The sequence below is a fragment of the Zootermopsis nevadensis genome, unplaced genomic scaffold, assembly GCF_977971745.1.
Source record: "Zootermopsis nevadensis isolate Lab colony 2312 unplaced genomic scaffold, Znev_1.0 Znev_ptg000061l, whole genome shotgun sequence".
NCBI classification, from domain to species: domain Eukaryota; kingdom Metazoa; phylum Arthropoda; class Insecta; order Blattodea; family Termopsidae; genus Zootermopsis; species Zootermopsis nevadensis.
The window spans coordinates 20835584-20860507 of record NW_028259192.1 but is presented as its reverse complement, the minus strand read 5'-3'; the positions used below and the strand labels follow the sequence as shown (position 1 = coordinate 20860507).

General features: G+C 38.9%; 1 long non-coding RNA gene across 1 annotated transcript in view; it reads right to left on the bottom strand.

The window, feature by feature from the left end:
- Window positions 1-24924, bottom strand: part of LOC110835309 (uncharacterized) — a 236601-nt gene that overhangs the window by 64673 nt on the left and 147004 nt on the right. The window contains exon 3 of the long non-coding RNA XR_015532674.1: window positions 20389-20473. This is a non-coding gene — a long non-coding RNA (uncharacterized LOC110835309). The remainder of the gene's footprint in view (window positions 1-20388; window positions 20474-24924) is intronic.

The following is a 24924-nucleotide window of genomic DNA, read 5'->3' as shown; positions in this document are numbered from 1 at the left end:
CCGTCTTCTGGGTTGTTGCGCTGTGTAGTCTGGTCGATGTTAACCAACGTTTCAGAGGTCATACTGCCTCCATCATCAGGGCGATGAGTATGAAGATTTCTGTCTTCTAGGTTGTTGCGCCGTGTAGTATGGTCGATGTTTACCAACGTTTCTGAGGTCATACTGCCTCCGTCATCGCCCTGATGACGGAGGCAGTATGACGTCTGAAACGTTGGTTAGCATCGACCAGACTACACAGCGCAACAACCCAGAAGACGGAAATCTTCATACCCTGATGACGGAGGCAGTATGACCTCTGAAACGTTGGTAAACATCTACCAGACTACACAGCGCAACAACCCAGAAGACGGAAATCTTCATACTCACCGCTGTGAGAACCTCAAGTCTTACAACTCTTCTCCATTACAAAGATTAACTGGTTAACGCTGTTCAAGGAAAAGAATCCCTGCTTACACAGAGAATTATACAAGAACACAAACGCGCAGTTACGCTCAACTTCTTGTTAAAGCAAATTGTACGTACAGCTCCCACTGGGCTGTAAAGGGTTAATTACTTATTTCTGCATATTCAACGACTCTTTGTGTAGGTATATAGGGCTATAAACGATAAAAATTTGGAAGAATATGCACAGAAGTGGCAGTATTCCAATTTAATGAACCATCCTGGAATTTTCCCGGAGGAAATGAGAAAAATATGAAGACAGTCAAGACAGCTCGTCTCCGGAACCAACCTGAAACCAAAATCTTCCGAATACGAACATGAAATATATATATATATATCTCGACTGCGATAATCGGTTCTAGGAAACAAGCAGAAATAATGGTTTAATCCAAACTATAACTGCACGGTGAAAGATTATTGATAAAAAAATTTAAAGCGAGGAAACAGGCTTACATTGTCTTCATACTTGTGTGTGAAATCATATGTCCGCCAGGCCTAGTAACATTTTCAATACCTTCCACTTTATAAATCCAGTTCCCTGATATTAATTTTAATATTGCCTTGCCATATACTTTTTTACAAACGACAATTTTTAATGAAATTTCGCACAAAAATAAACCCCGCATAACGAGGCAAGAGATGCTCTCAATTGATACAGCATGCCTTAACTGAAGAGGTACAACTGTGTGTGATTTCTGCTCTCCTAGTACTATACCTGCGACATAGAGAAACTAGTGGTATCTCAACTATCTGGCTTGTGCTGTTCTCTTTGGGGTACGATGATAAATTTAAAGCACAGAACCACTTAAATCAACAACGATGATGCGGTTCAAATGAATTTTATAAACACTGCACACTCCATAATAAAGCAATATGGGCAAAACAACATTAAAACCTGCCGTTCGTACGTAACCCCAAACAAAGCTTCCACATCATACGCAAATTATCATGCAACCAAAGTCACTAAGTACGAAAGTTTTTTTTTTTAATTCCATTTCCCGGAATGAAAACTGTTTCAGTTAAGCAAGCCACTGTTTTGTCAGTAATAATTTACAAACTATTGCAATAACTGAAAATAACAGTCTTCTGTGATGCTGCAACGAGCAGTCTCGTAAAAATGTACCGACGTTTCGGAGGTTCTTACCGCATCTATTATCAGGACGGATGCTATTGGCATCTCTTAAGGCTGTCATATTTACACACGCCGTCGAGAAAACCTAAAATATTCCGGTTTTACAATCCGCCCCAGCACGCGGCCTATATATCGTGTTGTAATTAGTCTGCATCCTGCCTTCAGCAACGTAACAGCAAAGAAGAAACATTTTTCATCATATAAAACCACAGGAAGCAAAAGGATTCACATCAGAGAAGAAGAACAGTACAGTCCAGTGCAAAACTACCATCATTACCACCACCAACTCAACAATACAACTAAGGCATATTATAAGTGGACTTAGGCGAGTGTGGCTCTCAGTTCTTTCGTTCTATTACCCTGACAGTCGATCGTTGGATTGGAATTGGCGCAAGGAGGTTGGGGAGGGGGGGTGAGTGGAGAGAGTTTAGCCCACCGCTTCAGTACAAAATCCCAACTTCTGGCTACGCTACTCTGACTCCATCAGCCAGGAATCTTTTAAGCCACACAGACAGAGATAAAAGGAAATCTCTTTCAATCGGAAACGCTTCTAGACGGCTCGGGGATGGGGTGGGGTGCGGTGGGGGGGATGAGACAGCCTAATAAAAAAACTTCAGGCCTCTGTGATCCCAGATAAATAGGGCCTCCGTTTCGTATACTGCTGTAACGACATAAAAACGTAATGCATACAGTAATAAAATTTTTATACAGATCTGAACAGTCAGCCATCCTTTTAAAAAGACCATATCATTAAAATTGGTAATGTTTAAAAAATAGGTTTTTACAATTCTGAATAGAAACTGCGTTTCAAAATTTGCCTTCTGTGGCGCTAGAATCGTGTTCAAGCGTCGACTCTTCGTTTAAAGATATTCCATATTTGAGGTTCTCATTGCGATGAGGACATCGAGGGTTGCGTTTTGGGTTGTGATACCTTAATGTCAAGAACAACAAAAACGTCATTACATTTCGAAAAATTACGAATATTCAAAACTGCAGCACATTTTAGATGATAATAATAAAGTTTTGTGATATCTCACCGTCGATTAATCCGAAAGAAACTGGGGTGTCACTTAAGGATTAAGTTATGTCTATAGTTTGCTAACAGGTGCTTAACGCCTCGTTTAATTTGAAGCTCATTATTAATGTGCACAACTGTCTTAAGAAAGGCCATAAATATGACAAGTGGGATCAAGAGAGAAAGAAAGAAATGAAGATAAAGCAGACTTAGTCAAAGCACAAAGAATTTGCCTGACCGCGGGAAAAGAAATCTATGGATTAATTAAGTCACCATCTGATGGGTCCTCGGTAATTCAACTCGATAGCCAACATCACAAATTCAATGTAAACTTCTGAATTATAATAATCAGAATTATCGTTCATTATTACCGACACATTATTCTGTAAATAAATTTGGTGTTCGATAATATTAGTGAAAGTAAATTGTCCTATCAGGTCACAACATGACATATAATTTAAAATTATATAATTTAAAATTACAAACTCAATACGGGGAGTGGTAAAGTTTTAATTCATACGCTGCTGTAGTCCTTCAATATATACATACGCTCAACGGATTTAAAATATAATTTCTTTCTACCTCAAAATTTTACAAAGAAGTAAACATCATTCAAACTCTGTGATTTCAGTGGTTTTCTTTAATTCAAAGCCTATTCTAAGAAAAATCATGTTTGTGTCAAAAGAACTGAATTATGTACCTCAAGAGAAATTCATGTTTCTTTACTCGGCAGTGCTGAGTTGCTTGAAAGTCTGACAACATTTCACAGTAAAATATCTCTGTGACAATTTTATGGAACAACGTCACGCTAACTGAAGTATGACATGGAGTCCGGTGGGAAACATCTTCCATCTACTTGACAGTTTTCACGGAAACCGTCAAGGAACTCAACTCTACATATCCCTGATATTACAAGAGGGGCAAATGCGGTAAATAAAACAGGATCTGGAATACGTACTCACCCCGGGTGAGAGGGAAAAATACTAAGAAATGTCGGCGAGGAATAATAATATCTAACTATGATGACAGACGAGAATTCCGAGATTTACTAAGGCATGATAAGGCGTTGTGCTGAGGTATGATGCCCGTGGATTCGACAGGGACGATGATCATAAATGGTATTGAGCTATGACGCCGATTGAATTATTAGAGGAATGATTCTTCATTATTCATTAGAAAAGAGTTCGCCCTATTTAGCTGTTTTTGTAGTCTGCATATTTCGGTGTTGGTAAGTGGGAAACAAACGTCGCTAAGATCAAGGAGGCTGTAAGAGCCTCTGAAACGTTGGTCGATTTCTACCAGTATACATAACACGGCCTAACATTTCAGAAAACTGCTATCTTCATGCTTGTCCCATAAGAACTAGAAATCTCTCAACACATTATAAAACTGAATAAAAATTTTCTAGGATATTATCCATCGTCTAGTAAATATAAAACGTAAAACGACGTTTCGGAGATGGGACTCTATCTCCGTCTTCAGGTTCCTACACAGTTGGGCCCACTAGATAGAGCTAATCCCTATCTCCGGACGAGCTCTATCTAGTCGGCCCAACTGTGTAGGAACCTGAAGACGGAGATAGAGTCCCATCTCCGAAACGTCGTTTTACGTTTTATATTTACTAGACGATGGATAATATCCAAGAAAATTTTTATTCAATTGACTCTTCACCATCGTCAAGAAGTTTTAGATTTGATGTACGTTATAAAACGACTAGGTTATTTCAATAACCTCTTATTTGTAAAAAAAAAACTATTTCTTTAATTTGTCGTCTCGTCCCCAGAAAAATATTTTTATCCACCTATACCCTTTTCAGTGTATTGATCTATTTCTATATCATTAATTTATAGGCTATGGACTTCACGACAGATATTTCATTCCGAACCAACTTCAGCCCTGACGATAGTAGCAGTATGTTCCTCTGAAACGCTATCCGGAAACGAAAATTATACCAGGAGCAGAAACCGAGAATATCGCTGGTAATAACAATGATGTGAAAACCTCAAACCTTACAACTTTCACATGGCTCATTCTATAGTTGATGATCCCAAAATTACCTCGGAACTTCGAAGCTCCCGGCATTTCGGGTCAAAAAATCTCGAGTCCATTTTCCATTATTCAGTTCCTTCTAGATAACCCGCCCAAGTGCCATTCTGTGTGTGCCATTACATAACATATTACTCCTTTATTTACTGTGAGATTCTCTTCTTATTATTCAGTTCCTTTCTGATCGTTCATTGCTACTTCGTGTATTCTCTCCTCTCTTTATTTTCAATCCATTCTCTCACCTTCCTCCTTTTTTCATTTCTTCCTTGAGTTCGGGGTCTGATGGAACAACCCTCCCCCTTCCCTTCCCCCCCTCTCAATAACGCGCATCCCTCGTGAGATGTTTCAAACCCTCCGAGGCAAGTCTACGTCATCCATTCGCACTTCATATGGCCTGCGCCTTATCTATAGGATTCTACATTTTCGCCCCTGTAATATTTTACAACCCTTTCTTTAGTGCCTCGTTAGAGATATGGACTCGGACATGAACCCCAACGAAACTCATTCATTGAGGGTCATAACGCGTATTTCAGGACAAAAACGGATACATTTATCTAAGGAAAGAAACATAATAACCAAATCCATTACTTATGTGCCACTTGGCATTGATAGGATAGTGACGTCATGAGGTTATGATGGGTTAGGCGTGTGGCTTATGTCGGCTCAGGAAAATCTGTGTTTATCGGTAAAGCTTTTTTTGTTTAAATTCATCCCACATCTACATCATAGATCATAATATAGGAGATGATATAAAAAATAGCATCTTGAATTTTAATATTTTTGTGTTTAAATACGAGGCTCGTCCTTAAAGTAAGTTTCCCTGGGGCCGTTTACAGAAACAAAACACAATTTCATGGAAATATTTATTGCAACAGATACAGCAAGTGTCCAGCTATTTTTCAACATATTCGACACCGGAATTGAGACATTTGTCATACCGTGGGACCAACTTTTGAATACCTGTGTCGTAGAAGTCTGCCGCCTGGGATTGGAACCACTGTGTGACAACCATCTCCGCCTCTCTGTCATTCTCAAAACGCTGACGCTGACCGGACAGGAATTTCTTGAGGTGTAGGAAAAGATGGAAATCACTGGGAGCGAGGTCCGGGCTGTAGGGTGGATGATTAAACACCTCCCAGCTGAACTCCTGCAGGAGACTTGCTGTCCGTCGAGCCGTGTGCGGCCTAGCGTTATCACTGACCGCACTTCACAGTCGGCGGGAGCTGGAATAAGAACCTCCATCTTCAACAGCTGCAACGATGCTAATGTGAGAACGCGGGAAGTTCCGTTAGTGCGTGCGCCATGCTACGTCATTGCTCTATCACGTACGCACAGTCGCTTCGCTCAATATAAGGTTTGCTAGCTGTGGGACGAGTGGGAAACTTACTTTTGGGACGCGCCTCGTATAACGGGTTATCTTCGCCGAAAGCCATAAGGTGTAGGGCCTACGTTAAAGTAGTCCTCATACTCCTCGAAGTAGACAGTCAGTAGCAGATTTCTTGAGACCTGAAGTTGACTGACACAAATTCTAAAGTGAGCTCATTTATTTTATTTTGTTCAAAGAACGATCAATGCATGTACACGCGTCGCGAAGTATAAATTTCAATGACATCTACGACGTTCTGTTTCTCATGGAGTCTATTCAACGGACGATAATAAAGCTGTCTTAAACTGAGATAATCTCTCACAAACTTTCTCGCCCCATTTATCCAATGCGAGCCTCTAGTCTACCTCGACGATGCATGATATTTGCAGTTTACACAGCACCGTTAATTAATCCAAAACACACAAACCATTAAAATCTGCCCCAGAGCACAAATATTATATTAGCTTGGGAATATTATGTACTTTATCCAGCTTTCTTATTTGTCCTCTATTGAACCCTTGCCAATAAAATCGCTGATAAAAGAACATTTTACATAGGGAACTTCCGGGTTCGACATAAAGAATATTTCATGACTAGCTGAAGCACTGCGAGATTATTAAGAAGTAGTCTGATGGTGGGGGGTTAATCAACATTAAATTTACAGCCTAAAACGATGACATGAATAGGAAATTAGGTGCTGATTCAGTAAATGGAATAACAGATAATTACAGATTAAAATGTTAATTCGCGTGAACGAAATGGACGACAGTGTCTCGAATTTTACAATTTCTTTCAAACCGAAAGAATAAAGACAGACTATATGACCGTACAAAAGATATACACACGTTTAATGCAAGAGGAGCTTAAGAAACAATAAAATTATTCTTAAAATATTACAGCGAACAACTTTAAAACTTTACCTCTGTTCCATGACATCATAATTTTTGCAGCTTTGAAAGAAATCTCACTTTCATCTTTACATATTTATGCGAGAAGAAATTTCAATAAAGTAATTCCTGATTAGACTGTATGTTAGCGCTTGGAGCCGTGCCATAGCTCAGGTGGTTGGACACGGTTTCCAAATAGATCTCGAGCAGTTTATTCTCCGAGTCCTTCTGCCCCCTCCAAATCACCAATCCGCCGCTGCCCCTGTCACCTATCACGAGGTGAGCAGCACATTATCACACCCTCGGTCCTAACTTAGAGGCTTCAGCTCTGACCCGTCACTCGGCTGGTCTCTGAGTAAAGGTAATTTTTTTTAATGGGATCGCCTGCAGTCCAGCTCTTCCTTCATGTCAGTTTGTGAACGAATTTGGATTTAAAACCACTCGTTCCGCGCTCTGTGAAACGAGCTTCGATAATTGAAGCCGATGTCCGGTTTTATACCAATAAATTGTTATCCCTTTTTCTCTGTTATCGTTTAACATAAATGGGCTTGACCCGGGGTGAGGAAGTACTGGGCACAGCTCACAGATACCGCGGATATGGATCCACATACGATTTGCAAGTTGAACTCCAAACTGTTTACTCAACACAAGCGTCTGTTTTATCTATCTGCAAGATCGTGACCGCATCGTATTATCTGAGAGTTTCTGGACGTTTTCCATGAACTTGGGTCTGCATGCGTGTATCTTTACACGTAAACTACATTCGCGTTATTATATAAACAGACTATTTCGTTTTTATGTATGTAAGGAGATAATATTAAAACGTATTCCAAAGAAATAGTGTTGAAACATTTTCGTCTGGATTAATTTAGATTAGGTCAGACCAACCGACGTTTGGGATGTTCTTACTACATCCATTATCAGGTCGATAAATTATCCCCATCGTCCTAAATACGGAGACAACAAGTAACTCTGAAACTCTATAAACTCCTTCGAGATGGCACGGCTCAACATACCAGAAGGCTGCCATCTTCATATTCGAAGCCGTGAGAACCTAAAATATTATTCGTGTCTTGTCTAAGGGCGATGCCATGTGATCACATAAACAATGAGATGGAAGAAACCGGACGTGGTCTAACTGAAGGTACGGCATTTACCTGGAGGGACTGAAGAAAACCACAATATGTCATGATCGATATCTGAACCCACAGACACCAGATTACAAAGCAACAGTGCTTACTGTCACGCTCATATCGATCCATTATTCACAGTTCTGCCACACAAATTAAAATAAAAAAATAAAAAACCAAAGAAATTAAAATTACGAACAACTTTTTACATTCATGAACCACGCAGTTAAAGAATTCCAAAACTCCCGTGTGACTGCACCCAATGTTCAGGGAATTTTTGCGGATTTCTCTTCCAGTGTTATAAACAGGATAGACAAAGGATTCTCCCGTAGGAATGAATATTTCCGGTCGCACAGTTACGCGCTTTCCCTGGACGGTCCTGTTTGTGGCTTTCGCTGCTGAACCACACTGCATTCAATGCACGTAGCAGACAGACGCCGAATTCCTTTCCATTTAATTTTCCATTAAATTCAACTCTTTCGTGATATTTGAAATTCTCGCTGTGGTGAAGATGTCGATGTTGGTATTCTGGGGTTGGAACACTGTGAGGAATTCGAAGGAGTCTGTCTTCTGCGACGTAGCGCCGTGAAGCCTGATTTTGTTTGGAAGATTTCCGGTTCCCTTTTGGACGACGAGCCAAGCGGAGGGCATGCGCCTCGTTATAAAAGTTCTTATGAAGCGATGTTTCCGTAAATTAATTTCTCAACTTTCCTGATGCCCTGGGACGCCGGCCAGCGTTCATGACATCAAGCTGATAACAGAATATGACCGCACCGACCTTTGCGTTTTAGAATTCGCAGGGTGTGAGGATTTGACACCTTGTTCTGATTAAACAAACAAACACGCAGTAATTGGCTGAACATAAAGCATTACTGTGCAACTCCTAAAACCACGTCGACGTCCGTGCACAGTATTTGCATTGTCACAAGTGACAAAACAGTGAACGTGTAATATTTAATGGCCAAAAATCTATAAGCTGCACTGTGAGGCTCCTTAAATGCTCTGTCTGTTTGTTCACATTGCAGCCTGTAAAATACGTAATTTTATTCACATGAATGTGTGTTTAAAACCACCGTTGTAACTTATAAAGTGGACCGTTCTTTAACGAAACAATAAGATGCATTATCCTATCCCCCTCAAATCACTCACCGTGTAATGTCTCTAATTTAATATCCACTGAAAAAACAATATAACAAAAACGAGTTGTACTACTCAATGCTTCATCCATGTCAAACCGAAATAAATTTAATTCTTCAATGCCTTCATGTTTTAAGAGTGATGCTTCTATTACCATGATTGACAATAACATGTAGCACAGACGGGGAAGAAAGAAATGCATGAACAATTTTCGTAGGAAAGCCTGAAGGGAAGAGACCACTTGACACAAGGTAATATTTATTAGTCTAAAAAACTGAGTGTCCCACGTATCTTTGAACCCCCACCTACTAGCATGCGATGTCCACGTTGTGCGTTGTGACCAATCAATTTCCCGCTACTGCTCCGGCATGCTGTCGTGGTGGGTTCCACGTTACGTCGGACAAGTGTATCTTGAAAATACGCAGGGCCTGGGTTTGTGCGGGTAAGAATTGGATTTCGGTGCTTTCTTATTTCCGAACACTGTAGTACTTCTCTATAATTTTAAAAAGTGTCCGAAAAACTAGCCAGGAATTTTCTTGGAGGGACTGAGCTCCATAATACTTTCGTTTCATCTTCTGTGCCAAGAACTGTCGGTCTTCCCTGGTTTGGAGACCGAATGGACGTCGGACGTCCTGGACGTGGTAGTGAAGAGAAAATCACTGGCCCCACTTCGTTGCTTGAAATAGCCCGAAAGCGGCTTTAAACCATTACAACTCACAACAAGGTTCATATCCATATTCACGGGTGTCAATTAGAATTTTACACCTGTTTTCCCCCCCACGGCAGAGTGAGGGGAAACACTGAACTACAGCTCCATCGAGATAATAATATGACATTTACATACAGATTGGACATCACGCACATACGAGGTGCGATCGGAAAGTTTCAAGACTGTGTCAATAGAGGGCGAACCGGATGTAGTACGAGCTTCTGCCGCTAGGGGGTGCGGCCTACATTCATAGTGAATCAGTGTGTGGGACCTGTCAGCTGATTCTAAAGGAAGAACTCCACATGCGACGCATCCTGTCTGAGGACCAGAAGCAGAATCGACTTCTCGTTTGTCAGGAGCTCATAGATCTTGCAAGAACCGACCCCAACTTCCTTTCTAAGCTCCGTGTGACTTCTTCCTCTTCCCAAAGATGAAAATTCAGCTAAAGGGAATGAGATTTGAGACGATAGAAGAGATTCAGGCAGAATCGCAGATGGTGCTTGACAGGCTGACAAAGAAAGATTTCCAGTGATGCTTCCAGGCTTGGCAGCGGCGCTGGGATCGTTGTGTTCACTCCCAGGGGAGCTACTTCGAGGGTGATGGATGAATTTAATACCTGAGATAAGTGTACGGGTTTTTATAAGCGCAGTCTTGAAACCTTTCGATCGCACCTCGTATTCTATCAGGCAGACTAATGTCTGGCCACGATAACAAGCGAAAGTGTCCGACGGCGTCTGACACCCTTTGAACACACACATTGGATGATCCCAAAACAACTGCAATAACTTCAGTTAAATTATTTCAATATACAATATTGGTTGATTGTGTATTAATTATGTGAGCGTTAGTGTGTGGACTGGTTTCATTTTGCTCAAGACACAGACTAGAGGTGGACTCTCGTGAAAACTTTTATAAAATGTATTAAATTTAAAGCGTTATAAATGTTTATAACTGTTCGATCTAAACACTTATCCACACTTCGTTTATACCCCACCCTACTCGTTCTGCTCACGTAAGACCATAATTACACCTTCATTATTTATTTCTGTTAATACACATTGCAGTCTTTACAGAATGTGGCTTGACACTTCTACGTATGTAACGCAACGTCTGAACAAGAATTTTTCTCCTTGTAATCAGATATAATTACACGCAACGTTTGTAATTAAAGTGTTTTGCGAAAATCCATGTCAGTTGAAAACAAACGTGCACATCAGTCATTATTTGCGGAAAACCCTGCTATATGTCCCACGGAAAAAGTGAGCATTCTAAGCAAAAAGTAATGCTTCTGACTTATGGCCCCTCGGGGTTCTTGACATTTGAGAGGGGGTGCTGATTACTGCTTCGATTTTCCTTCTTTCTTCCAAGCAAAAACCAAGACAGCAACTTCAAAATATTACTACCGGCACTCAGTAATCGTAAATCATACATAAACACGTATAAATTAAAAAATAAACCATACACAATATACAAATAATAAAATTACCAATTTATCACATGAATCAGAATCAAATTTTGCACGAAATAATTTAACCTCTCCTGTTCGAACAACGTCGTTAAACAATCGATCAACTCACAGATATTAACTTACAGAGACATCTTGTGGAACAAGGATGAACTAAATACCTAGTGCGCCTATTTCTTCCTTCAGGGTACAGATGACTCGGATACTCCTGAACGGACCGACCCGGGATAATCAGAGGGCAGACCTCGATAGCTCTACCGGTACTAGGCCCTGCCCCTATATGTAGTTGGTCGACAAACAAGGCAGCAAGAACCATCTCGGCTTCCGACAGAGAAGGAAAATAAAACCCTTAAAAGTTACAAAACTGCACTTCACAATGTCATAAAGGCGTCAACAGAAGAGAATTTGGACCAGGGAGGAAGCTGGCAGGTAGACGAAGACTGTCTCCTCACTTGCTGAGTCTGGTAGAGTTTCCCAACGTTTCAGAGCTCCTTCCTGCATCCTTCATCAGGATGGTGAGTCATTACCTAACACTGGACAGTGCTGAAGAGATGATGAATGTCAGGATGAACTACATTTAGATACACACGAATACAAATGCGTGTAGAAGTTTGGTAAGAAACCTTCTTAAACACAACTAATTACAGTTAGTCACACTTTTACGAAACCCGTAGGTTCATTACCGTGTTCACAACAGCACACCATCGGAACCTGTCTTGATCCAGATTAATCCAGTCCAGATACTCCCATTCTATTTGCATCAAATCAGATTCTTCGTATACGCCTAGATCTTCATCGTGCTCACTTTCTTTTAAATTTCGTAACAACTATATTGTACGTAATTATGATTTCCCCCATGCGTGCTACATGCCCGGCCTAGTTTACACTTCTTCATTTGATAATCCTAATAATATCTGATGAATAAAACAAAGTATAATTATCCTCGTTACAACAGAGAACATTAAGACAGAAGGGAAATGAGAAAGATGAATTGAAGAGGATGGAAGTGCATTTGAATCTTCGCCCGTGGTGGCCTATGGTATTACTTGGCTATGTCTATGGATTCTGGTAACATAAATACTTAGTAATAAGTGGAAAAGTGCATTAATATTGACGCATTAAAAGGATGGAGTAGTTCAAAGTAAGCCATAAATGTCAGAGTAAGTCAAATGCAAACCACTGCTTCAAAGTTGGAACACGCTTAAGCGGTTGCAGGAAGCTATAACAATTTCCATTTTCGTAGGTTGGTAACAATTACAGGCTAATGTAGATCAATACCACATTTGTTGGAGAAGTTTTAGTGAAGAGCCCCGAAAATCGATGTGTCCAGAGACAAGTTCTTCAACAGCCATCACGGACGTTTCAGCCAACAGCCACCATCCATGGGCGATTTAACGTAAACCCTGACTCACGATATTTGCTCCTCTAAAGCTGCAGTACGTGCAGATTTAGAGGCTTAAAATTCAAAAGACGGAACAGAATGAATGAACTTATTTACTGTCAATTAGGAGTGTCACAGGTCAGGCGGTTGGACACTGTTGACTGCAGGAAGAGATTTGTGGTGGACCAGCTTTCTCTGCAGCAAGTTCTTCTCTGATTAATCCCGTTTCTTCAACCTCATCATCATTCCTTCTCCGTTTTATCCATACTCGCCTATCACCGCCCCACGAGGGGGTCACAGCAGGAGCGTTAGATGTCGAGGTCCCGATCGAACCCATGTACTGATGGGTCGTAAATCCTGCTAACCACCAATGCACACCATGCTGAATGGTGCGTACTGGATATGAAAAAAAAGCTCCACGAGGTGTGTGAGAGCCCTGACCTAACCAAATATCTCATTATCAGACTTTCGGTCTGACTCAGCACTTTGCAATAAAAATGCACATAATGAGAGGTTTTATAATTTGCATTCTTCAGCTAATAAGGGTAAGGCAAGTTTCCCAGGATTTGTCTACTGGACCTTCTGACAAATGTAGACGAAATTTAAGACTTTACAGTGGGAAGGAGGATAGTAACAGCTCGAGAAAACTAGATGGAAATTTAATTTTCTGGTTCGTGCAAATAATATTTAAAAATTCACTGCCTGCCGCAAGGAAAATAACGCAACCATTACAAAGATCAATTAATAAACAATCCCTATTTACGCTGGCAGTCATACAAAGCGACCAAATAGGTCTGTACTCCACGCACAAAATGTAAGCTTACTGAATGTTAAAGTAGGTGGTACATATATCAACCACCCTGTTTTAAAAGTTTAAATTATATGTCAGGGAGACTACAGCAGCAGCAGCAGACTTACTTAGACACGAGTTTAAATAACAGCACCTCCACAATTACAATCGATTAATATAATCGAGAGAATCGAATAGTACCAGTGTGTTTTCTCATTTAGTTCGCATGGAATCGATACAACTCTACCGCCTGTTTCGATGACGAAAATCGAAATCAATGCCCTGCATGTTTGCATGACGCGCTCGGCCACACGACACTTCAAATGCGCCAGTTCGTCAACACTAGTTCGCATTCTGACCTCATTACATGAATAACAGTTTAAGTCATTAATCGGTCAGTTGCATTTCACGACGCCATGTTGAAGATACCTTTTAATTACACAAAATAGTGGGCTGATAATCTCATTAGCTAATTGCTGTGTATGTGATATACTCCAGTTACGTAAGAATATAACATTCCACTTGGTGCAATTTCAGGTTCTGTTGTTACGCCGTGTAGCCTGACAGAAATTTTCCTGCCTTTCAGAGGTTCTTCTGGGTAACAAAACAGAAGACAGCCATTGAATAAAAATTTACTTGGATATTATCCATCGTCTAGTAATAAAACGTAAAAAAACGTAAAACGACGTTTCGGAGATGGATACCTGTCATCTCTCAAGAAATCCAAGGTGGGCATCGAGTTTCAAGTTAATATTCATGTGTATTTATTCCCACCTTTTGTGAGTTTTTCTTTTCTTTTCTTTATCGTGTTTAATGAATTTTGTTTTCTACATACTATTCTTTTACGTCCCACGGATGGATGGTGTGGTAATGCCTTTTTATTCTGGGACTTTCACTTTTTAATTTGTCCGGAGATAGGGATTAGCTCTATCTAGTGGGCCCAACTGAGTAGGAACCTGAAGACGGAGATAGAGCCCCATCTCCGAAACGTCGTTTTACGTTTTTACGTTTTATTACTAGACGATGGATAATATCCAAGTAAATTTTTATTCAATTGACTCTTCACCATCGTCAAGAAGTTTTAGATTTGATAGAAGACAGCCATCTTCAAACTGTTTAACATGGATATTAAACTGGCAAAAATCATTCAAGGAAAATTATTATTTGTGACAAATTTTCTCTGATAAGATGGCACGAGAAGAATGACAAACAACCATAATGGTTGTAAGGAATCAGAGGACGGGCAAGCCTTGTTGATCTGATGGCAGCTGAGCAGATCCATGTGTGCGTTCGGGACAACAGAAGAATCAGAAATGACGAAAATATATGAGAAAAAACGGTTTAGGAAAGTCTGAAGACCCGGCCAAAACAATTTTATTCTGACTAAATCAGAAAACTTATACAACGTGAGATCAAATTAACATAAAAATTAGATGCGACCTTTGAATTACAGGCTACTAGTAGGCAATGTTGCTTCTACAATGCTTAAGTGTTTGTATTTATCTACAGCTCGTAATATCCTTCAGCAAAAACATTCACTGTTTTTATCACAAAGTTTAATGGATTTCTTATGTGAAATCATATTCATTTGTTCATTTAACAAAAAAAAAATGCCAGCTTTTGTTATATCAAGCGAATTGTTTAATCCAATCACTTACACCAGCGCTCGCCATGAGGCGTTTGTATGTCCACGAGGTAATGTAGTTTCCGCGTAGCCTTAAAAGGTGGCGACTCTGAACAAAATCTAAAGCGTTATAGATCTACAGCATACAATCATTGTCAAAATAAAAAGTATCGCGTAACTGAATTTTCTGTTCATATTAACTTCACTTCCGTCTCTCCGAACGCACATTTGAGAAAAATTGTTGAAAAATAAGTAACCTTTTTTGTTGAAAATGACACTATGACAATCAATGTACTTCTGTATCTCTTTAAAACACCGAATAATTTATACATTGCTTTGCTGTCGTCCAATTAAGTAATAATCCCTACATCAATAAAGTTATAATTTACAGAGAAAATTGTCCAGCCGTCATAAATTAAGCAAATTAAGTATAATAAACTATCCAGCTCGCAAAATGTAGCGGTTTCGTTGCTGAACGATAGAAATTCTACAAAAACAGTAATACTGACTGATTGAGATGCATTAAACGTTTTATGATATGGCAAATAAGTTAATTTCATGAATACAATAATAAACCCATTGGTTCCGTAAGAACATAAAATATCATGACTAGTTGATTTATGCATCAAATCGCCTAGAAAACCCGTGCATCACAATGATAGTTAGTTAGTCAGTTAGTCTATTAGTTAGTCAGATAACAGAAACGAGAAGGAAGTGTAGTTACTGCGAAAACCAGAGTGCGTTCGACGTGGGAGATTCTGTGTGACATGTTACAATTATAATCTATTTGAAACTGGATCAGATCGGCTTTAGACCAAGAGTGGATTGTCCATCCTGCCCTATTGAAATTCTGACCGGAGTTTGAAAAGCGAGACTGTAAACCGGGGAGCACAAACAAGGGTGTGCATTGTGTGATGGACCATCCCGAGTATCATGTTAATTGTGACAACAGACCGAACATCTCCACACATCATTGCAAACCCTCAGACTCGTCCTGTGTACGGAGAACCTCATTTTCTAGTGAATGGTGCTGCTAAATTACCGTGGTAACACAATATGCACTCTGAAATCAGCACCAAAATTTACCTCATTTTCCGAATCGTTTGAACCCAAACTGAACACAGATGGATACTGTTACCACATTTATAACAATAAAAACAAGAGTCCATATCAGAGCAGCACACAATTTTTATTTTTAAATTTCTTTTATAAGATTATAATTCTTCGGCTATTTAACGACTAACGAATTTCGAAAAAAATATAATCTCTGGTACATCGAATGAGATATGTAGAGGTCTAAACATTCTCTGTAACGACTAGAAATGACAAAATGTTATGTAAGTGCTACAACCATTAGGCAGCTTTTAAAGTTGCTTCTAACACAGATGAGGAAAACGTAACGCAGACACTAATTATACATTTAAAAGGCTATGACATTACTAATAATTTTACTTTTTCCAAAAACTCTGACTCCAAACACAAAAGAAATTTAGGAAAATTGATCTGTTTCTATTCTCATGTCGCAACGTGGTTTATTCAGAATTCCAACCAATGGACAAAGTTCAGAAAATCATTAACATTAACAGCAATATTTTTTATTGTTGTTCTAAGCTGAGAGAGATGGAAAGGAATGTGGATAATAGCATAGGAGGATGAAAAGTTACGAAGGGGTAAAGAGAAAAAATGGGGTAAGGAATAAATATTTTACGTACAAAACATCCCTCGTTGAGTTTCAACTGATAATTCCACTGGTGTAAGTATAAAGCAAACACAGTGCAGTGACGCAGACTAATAACTGAATAATTACAAAATGGCACATTAAGGGGTAGGGGGGGTGCAGGAGCTTTTCAAATTTAGGACATGAGCTTGCAAAACAAGTGCATTAGTGACAAAGAAAAACTTTGGAGGTTGTGGAGTGGACATTATGAAACCTAAATCAAAGTACGAGGCACTAGATTGTTCATTATTTAACACTTCAATTTTATGCACTAATGTCAGTACGAAATAAACAGGCAGGTTAATTTCAAAGTCGACTGTCTTTTGAAATGTCGTGCCGTGTAGTCTGGTAGGCATTTGCCGGTGTTTCAGAGATGGTTATTGCCTCCATCATCAGGTCGATGTGTCTCATACCAAAACATATAATGGAACGGAGTGGCAGAAATTATATTATTAATGTTGAAAAATGAAAATCTGACTGTGAGGTAAAATTTCCGTCATAAATATGTGACAAAAATAATTTGAATTATTATTCACTTAGTTTGCTATAAAAATATATGATCTGTGAATTATTTCCAGCGAAATCAGGCCCTTTAATATTATTTCCCGATAAAATCGTGAATAATTTATGGATTATTAAAACAGTAAGTAACGGAAAATTAATAAAAGAAAAATTACTACCACTCCACATTCTCCAAGATAAGAAAATCGGAACAAAAAAGAGAAGAAAAGGAAAACCACACACGCACGGTTTGGCCTAACTGCATTCACTTTTAGGAAATTGGGTTCGCAGGGTCTGGGGCGAGAGCTCCTCGAAGACTCCACTTGTCCCTAAAACACGGACGAGGCCGCCGATGGAAGCAAACAATTTCAGCTCACGTCGCCAGTCTGACCTCTTCACGCCTCCTTTGAGTCTGCGCGCATTCAAATAACGGACGACGACGTTTCCGAGGCTAAAGTTCGGTCTCGATGATCTTCACTGCTCAAGTACAAGGACAAATTATCCTCCGTTCCTTCCTCTTTTACTCCCTTTTGGTTTCTGATTGTCTTCCTTCTCCTTGCTTTCTTTCCTTTCTTTATCTATTCTCTTCCTTCACCCTGATTAACATTAGTTCCATCTCACTGATCTAACTGTTCCACCGATTTACCCTTTTTTATCTCTTGTTACTATTCAACTCTTATTTTCCCTCTCCCCTTGCTTTGTAATTAATTTTCCTCCTAATTTTTCTATTCACTTCTCTGCCTCCATCTCTTTCATCTTCTTGTCTTTATTCGTATCCTTAGTTTCTTCTTCCACTCCTCCAATTCTTCCTTCTCTTACCCCTTTCTCTCTTCCTCAACTTCATCCTTATTCACCTCTCACTGCCTGTGTGCTACACTTTATCCTTTTCCGTCCCTAACATTCTCATCCCGTCCACTCTTCTTTCCCTTTCTCCTTCTAATTCCAATTTTCCGCGCACTTTTTTTTATGTTCCTCAATTTTCTTCGTTGTCCCTCGGTTTATTCAGCTGTTTCAACCTCCTTCGACCCTTGGCATTCCTAATGTATCAGTTTTCTAAATCCTTACTCAAATGACATGCCAAGGAGGCTCCTACGAGCACACCGAAACTCGAGGAAACATCAGAAAATCGAAAAGAAAATATTCCAATTCGCGATCTCAATGATCCAGCGTCCACGTGTACGCGGTAAATTCTTCGAGCTACATTGGATAGCGCCATCGCACAACTGATAAAGAACTTTATCGGCTCACGGAATCCGAAATTTCGTTGTCTGGTTATTAAGAACAACGTCACTTATCCCAGTCTTGGGTCAGATTAATCCAGTAAACTTCAACAAGGCCTCTTTCCGAAATAACCGCTTTAACATTACAGCCCCGTACCGCTCCGTCCTCTGGATTCCCGATAAAAATTCTTGATGCTTTTCTTGTGTCCCATGCCTGATACATTCATTCCCCTCCCGTTTCATCTGCGATGTGATCTCTCTGATGATACTGGTGAAGACTGCAACACGCAAGTGTTTAAACACTTTTTCTCCAGGTTCATATGAAAAGTCTGTTATTTGGAAAAATACTATAAAATATAAACAGAGTAATTTTGTGTCAAATAAGTATATTCAATCTCAAGTAATGTTTTTTTTATATAGGATGAGCTGGTACGGTTCTACACTCTCCAAATTATCAAAAGTAAAAGTTTATGGCTATGTTACCACGTTTACATGACAGCGAATTTAAAAAGAATTATACTGAACACATTATTCAGTTTCAAACGCAGATAAATGCTGAATTTCAGTAAATGTGAATTAATCTAAGAATACGTACTGAGCAATTAATATGTACTGAAGAGGTAAACGAAACTAATCTCCTCGGATTTACGAAGGCCTGATTTAAGGCCCGTTTTACACGAAAGAATTACGTTGTAGAAGCTGAGACCACTTTTTTTTCTCACTCTGTATTTACACAATTTCCTGTATGTCGTATTGCCATTTGTTATGTTTCCTCTGTCTTGTCTGTCCCCACAGCAAGCCCGTGGTTTCGAAGTCTCACCTCCCTCCCAGATACGCGCTAAGACAATCTCTCTTCGCTATCCGACAGGCATGCCAGAGAAATTACAAATGAACTAGAAGCCAGGATTAGTCCATTCGAATTGTGTCACGTTTAAAGCTGGCTACAAACGTTGGAATCCTCGATTAGTTGGAATTATAAGCTGTAGAGCTGTTTGATTTGACAACACGAACACATCTAAAACACAATTTACAACACGCAGAATTTAATTAGGGTAATAATCAGCCACTCCATTATTTTCATTCTAAGGAATGGAAGAATCTTTAGCTTTCTAAAGTCAAACCCTTAACGTTCTATACGCTACAGACGTAATATTCATTTTACTAAAATTATTCGGTGAATTTATTTGTTATTTAAAAGTCTCGTCAGCAGAAATTTCGCGTCGAGTGTTTGAGAAATTTTATCAACAGATGTGAGTTATTATGGAAATCGTTTACTTAGCACTCGAATGGTCATTAAAGCTGAGAGACCATTCAACAGTTTTAAAGAATGAAACGGGGGGAAATACGTAGATATTTATAAAATTAAACGATACATTTAAAATTAATGTCACTATGTTCACAGCTTTAAGTTAAAATGGGAGAGAAAATTAAAAATTGAGGGACAGTGGTAAGAGACACTTCAGGCTATGAAGGTTCCCAGGCAGTGCCCGGTCGTCCTTCTGGTGATGGTGGGTTGAAAAAAAAGGTAAAAAGTTCGGAAGTTGAGCAGATTCGATCGGAACTTTTAATTTCGACTTTAACCTTGAGAAGGGGTTATATGAGGAAATTTTGACGTTAACGTGGGGGGGGGGGGGAGCTACTTCAGGGTGGAATTCTTCTAATAATATTACGAGAGCTCCATAAGTGGGACGCGGTGCAAAGTAAAATTTGGGAAGCAACACAGGACTTGCACTACAACCGAGGAAAACAAAGGCAAAACCTTAATTGAGTTAACCGTTACTTACGTCGAGACCAATCTAATAGGATATTTAATATTTCTGTTCCTACCTCAGCAGAAACGCTGTCAGCTCCATTACCGACCTCAACTGCTTAATACTGTGACAGCCATCTTCATACTCATCGCCGTGAGAATCTGAAATATAAAAATGTTGGTGCCGATTACGAGTTGCACTAGGATTGAAAGATATTAAATTCACACAAAATCCGATGACTGATCACTCTTTCGTGTAGATCGACTACAATATATGAGCGCAAAGACCATTTCCTTATCCCTATGTGGTAATAAAAAAACATTTAAAAAGATGAAATGATTTATGTTACAAAGAAATGTTTCTAATTCACCACTGTTGGTAAGGAAATATACTCTGCCGGATAATCAAAACCCCTAATGATCTAAAACATTGAAAGTAATAATAATAATGTAACAAATACGAAAAGTGACTTAAGAGACATATATTATTTATTTTTTTTTAAAAAAATTTACCAATAAAAAAATAATTTTATGTACAATTTAATACTATGCACACAACTATTCGAAAAAACGATGTCAGCGGATAGTAACAACGCTCAGTTGTCGTAAACATCACATTTTAGCAACAACTCACTTATGTAATACGCTGAATAAATGTCGTTCATGTATTTATTCCTTTATTTTTAAACTTTCTAAATCAATTTTTAATTTTGGTTTAAACCAGACAAGCCCCGGTTAATCCGACCCTGGATAATCGGGAGTCTGCTGTATTTGGTTCTACTTTCAAAATGCCCCACACCCCGAGGCATCATCCAGTGGTCTAATTTTTCCCTTTCATTTTAACGTATGTAATATATATTGTCATCACACATGCGTTAGTAGATTTATGGCCCAAACGTGAAACGGCGGGAATATTCGATATTTCGAAACGAATTCAGCAAATTCCACTTCCCTGTTGTAAATTACATGTTCTGTAAATAACAAGTATAAACCATATTACAGAAAATATGACACAGGTCCTCTCTCATAACAGTCGAACCTGAAAATAATTTCAGCTCAGCTTGTGAATAAATTCTTCACCTTTAACGGCAGACGAAGTTTTATTGCTTAGAACAATAACGTACGCTGATGAACTAATTAACCTCTCCCGCCACAAACAGTTGGTACGTTGGAGGTGACCCTTTGTCTACGCGAAAATTTCAAGTACCAAATATCAATACGAAACGTCCCGCTCTGTAGACTGCAGAAGGTCCCAGCCGCTCCTCGAGGTCAGGCAGGATCTCATTTCAAACGCAGACCCGCCCTTCTCAGAAAAGCTTCTTAACCCCTAACTTGAATGTGACCCTGACCTTGCAAAGTGCCTGCAATTTGTGGGCAGCTGTGGTCTGTTCAGAAACTACTCCTTCCTCTCGAGAAAATGAAACTAAGGCAGGAGATCAGTGGGTCCAAGCGTATCCCGGGCTTGATTAAAAAATACAATGACGTTAACTCAAAAGATGTGTCATTTATCATTCGAGTTAGAGACTTGTGTCCCTGATAACTGTAGCAAGTAAAGACTAACTGTTTATCTTTTACACGTAAAAAGGTAATGTCTGGAAACTTCAGTCTCTCCCGGATAGTTGCTTAATAACACCATTCAACATGTTTTATAAAGCAGCTAGTAATTTTATTCTCCATTCCATCCTTTATCTCCCTCTTTAGAACAAAGTTTTCTTGAACCAGAACTTTCAATAAACTTCCTTTGTATTAATGAAATACGAACCAGTAGTCGCTCATACTTATTAAGAAAAGAAAAGCAAGAACCGATGCCTGTGCATGTAACTCCATAGACAACTTGGTACTCTTTCAAACTTTCCAAGAAATTCTCTGCTTTCAAGGAACCCGAAGGCCCACAGCCGTGGTCATAAGAAACCGGGAGCTGGGTCCTGTTCTGAACCAGTTTAATGCTCCCCGGGCTCCATTCCACATCATCCGACGTTTCCCAACTGTTACACTCAACTTATCCCGACTAAAATTTTTATACATATCTCGTCTCTCTCTTTCTCAACACAAATACGTTATCCATATATTATATTCGAGCACCCTATTGTAACATTTGTAAGAAGTCGTAAATAATAATTCTCTGAAATTACATTATCACATATCCCACGTGCTTCAACCTTCTATGGAAATAAATGGTGAGAAAGGAAGTGAAGGGTCTTAGTCTCCAAGTGATGAAGGGCTGTAGTTTTTTTTGGGATAAAATTTTCATGTGCTGAGAGCGGACTTTATATTCTACTCTAAGTATTGTGATTAATTAGTGGATGTGTGTTTTGTATGGTGTGTCAGATGTTTTATTTTGAGTGTGGTATGTTGTATTGTTGTGTCTCATTGTATTGTTGTGTGAGTGCATCGGTTCATGACGTTTGTAATACATTACAGTTATTGTCTTATGTCTAGGTGGTATTATTATTATTATTTATTTATTTATTTATTTTTTTTTTAGTTAAGTACTTTAGGTTGGATGGTTTTGTAATTTATGAGTTGTTGATTTTGAGTGGGATGTTTTTTGTTGTTGTGTCTTATTGTTTTTGTTGTGTCCTTTTTATTGTTTTGTTCTGTCTCTGTGTTGATGTATCTTATTGTTTGTTGTGTCTTATTGTTTTTGTTGTGTTTTTTTATTGTTTTGTTCTGACTCTGTGTTGATGTATCTCATTGTTTGTTGTGTCTTATTGTTTTTGTTGTGCCCTTTTTTATTGTTTTGTTCTGTCTCTGTGTTGAAGTATCTCATTGTTTTGTATTTTATTGTAGGTCACTGCCACCGGGTATAAACCCATTTGCAGCCAATAATAAATATATATATAATAATCATCAGAGGTAACATGCACATACTTTTCGAAAAGCAAGTTACCTAAGTCTTTAACTTTATTATTTTAAAGGAGAACTACACAATTAAAAATTTAAAACAATGTCTCCTGGGTTGTAGCGCCGTGTAGTGTAGTATAAGTTTACCGATGTTTCAGAGGTCCTTGCTGCCTCCATCATCAGGGCGGTGATGCATGCCCTTTCATTCCACTACCACAATAACAGTAAGTTGTTAGTATAATATAAAATCGGGTTCTCTGATTTTACGTAAATTACGCACACTTCAATAATGTTTTACGTTATATTTCCTTCTCGTATGTTTACGGAACCGTCCTCACAAACCTCGTTTCAGCTGCCGAATTTTAATTTTTCAGAATCAATTAACTAATTTACAAATTCATGAGTCGGTACAATGGTTAACATTTCTAAAATGAACTGCTTGTCAGCTCATGCATTGAACCCAGCCGATCCGAGGGCCGGAAACACTAGAAATACTGCAGTCAGCAAGACAGCGAAGACGATCGATTAAGATCGAGGAAGATCCTCTCGCCGCGCCGGCCCTAAATGGGGAAACTGAAAAGTCGAGAATACGGAAGGGATCAATGGAAGAATAAGATGAATATAAGAAAAAAAGTCGTATAAGTTTTCAAAACTTTGTCCAATATCGAGCGCACTTCTGTTCTAGAGACCGTCCGACTTAAAGGTGAAGATGAATTGCGGATTTACGCACGGGAGAAGAGAAACTAGAAATATCAGAACTAGCATTGGGTCATTTTGAAGCTTTGGCTACATCTTTACAAACTGTTAGGCCAATCGTGAGCCGACAAAGAGAAATAAAGAAAATAAGACGAAAGAAAATGAAGATGCAATATATATAAAGCAAGAAATAAGAAAAGAAAGAGACAAAGTAAGAAGGAACGTAATGAACAAAGGGATAAGGGAACAAGAAACAGAGATGGAGAGCAAAATTTATTAACACAAAGCGATACAAAGAAAAATCGGGAAAGTTTTGGACGAAATTATTTTATTTTATTTACTTATGGCTTATAAAATGACCGCCAAGCTTTAATTTAAACCAGCATTGAAAAGATACTTAATTACACACTCCTTTTACTCTGTCGATGAATTTCTAATGTTTACAAGTAAGTCGTAATTTAGCTAACCGACGACCTTAAACAAGGAAAGAAGATGACGTTCCAGGAATTAAAGCGAGAAGCCGAGAATAGGGACAACTGGAGAGCTCTTTTTGGGCAGAGCAATGGACCTGTCGTAAGACAGAACACTTAATAATAATAATATAATGGGTGGATTTATTTGTAACTTATCTCTACTTCATGTGAACCCTTTGTTTGTATTTTTGTGATATTTATATAATAGTATGACTTGTATTTGTATAACATGTATTGTATTATTATGACTTATTCTACATCCTATTGTCATCTGACTAACTTATGGATCCATGGAATGTAATAAAGATATATGTATGTATGTATGTAAAATGAAAAGTGTATAATGACATTAAAATGACTAGTAAACACGCGATCGTGGCATAATTTAGTGCACTATCCTATGTGATGAACTGAGAAAATTAACATTGTATAAGATTAAGAAATGTAGACCTGGAGAGAGAATGTTTCGAGACAGTCGCTCTGGCACCAAATTGCAATTTGCTACGTGTCCGGGCACAGATACATAAAGGACGCGTTGACAATGACCGGTGAAGCGACTAGCAGCTTCGTGATAAAAACGTTTACATGTAGCAACCGTTT